Genomic DNA, 1,755 nt, shown 5'->3' with positions numbered 1-1,755 from the left:
TATATATATGAAATCTTAAAAAAGATTTTAATTTAGAAAATAAAATCGTTTTGAAAATCTTATAAATTGTTATTATTAAATATTTATTCAAAGAAACAATAAAAATTCAATGTACAATTAATTTTTTGTAATACTTTTTTTAATAATTTGAATATTATACTTATGTGCTATATAATTAACGAAGGCATCATAGTTAATAGTGCTTGCGTTAGTTGATAAGATATATACTTGATACATTATACATAAAGCCCTTCATTAATCTTTACAGGATGGTAAAGCCACTATAGTGACGTTAAAACAGTGTCATATTTTAAATCAAGAAATATAACGAAAAATAATAAATTATAACAAGTCTTATTCAGGAAAAACAGTAAAATTTAGAAAATAGACTTCCGTCCTTCAAGAGTTAATTGCGTGTCACGTGAATATAATGGTAAATCGAAATACAAGTAAGAATAAATGCACAGATAGAAAAGAATAGAAGTAAGTAGAAAAACGGATTTATAGGAATACAGGTAGAAGCATGATAAATATATAGGAACATAATTTGATACTTTAAATTAAATGATATATAATGATGGAAAACTTAATCAAATGTATGCAATAAGAAATCTAGCATATTTGAACAAAAAAAAACTTTATTTCTTAAGAACACTAAAAAATTAAAAAAAGAATTAAATTAAAATATCTTTTATATCAAGAGAAAAAAACAGAGAAATAATTTTCTTATAAATTATTAAAATTTTATAATAAAAAAAAACACGTCTTTGGAATTCTTTAGGTTGTGGTAAAAGACAGATAAATGTGCATTGATGATTAGGAATGTGCTTTTATGACAAAGCTGCACTTTTAACATTTTTCAGAACATAGGAATTCCTATTTTATTTTTACATTGAACCTATTTATATGCGTGCTTTGCTGCTTACATTTTTTACATTTTCCGCCTGACGTTTGCAAAGTGTCCCGCTCTTCTATCGATATTTTTTGCTTTTCATACAAGAGTCAAAGGTCTCAAAGGCAATTTAAGAGAGAAAAGATTTTAAGACAATACACAACACAAAGACATGAATTATTTCGAGAGCTAGTTTCTATAGCAGCTAAGGATGGTAGTTAACAGTCGAATCAATAGTCGATTATTGTATTATATCTGTATTAGTTATCTGCAATGAAAATTCTTCAAAGACGTTCAGGTTATCAGCATTATGGATCTTGTAAGTTATTATATTTATATATTCCACATTATCTTTAATTTCACTAATATTTTATATATAATACTAGCAAATCTGAATAATAAATAAATCTTGTGCATAATCTTACAAGCAAACAGTCCTCCTTTTTCAAACTACAATTTCGATAGAAGTCAAGGGATAAGATTGAATCGAGTACTTACAGAAATAATATTGAGCCAAACTAAATTTGAGTGGATCTTCGATTTTGGTCCAGATCTTTGATAGGATGCAGGATCCCGAAATCGTCTCAGATGCTTGATAAGCAGCTAGTTATTATCCGGAATGCGGTTTTCACGTCCGGTATATCCAAATCGTTTTAGCTACGGACCGATCGCACAAAGCCGGATTATCCGCCGTCTGGGTGGATTGCTCTAAGGACGGGGTACTATGTTGACGTTCGGATAAAATTTATATAGACCGTGACGAGTCTCACAGCTAGCTCCGAGAATAATCGTTGAAGCTTGATTTAACTCTCGAATTGCATCGTATTCGAAAGCAATGAAAAATATTGCATTCAAAATATTCT

The sequence above is a fragment of the Atta colombica genome, unplaced genomic scaffold (assembly GCF_001594045.1).
Source record: "Atta colombica isolate Treedump-2 unplaced genomic scaffold, Acol1.0 scaffold163, whole genome shotgun sequence".
Classification (NCBI taxonomy): Eukaryota; Metazoa; Arthropoda; class Insecta; order Hymenoptera; family Formicidae; genus Atta; species Atta colombica.
This window is presented reverse-complemented; position numbering follows the sequence as displayed.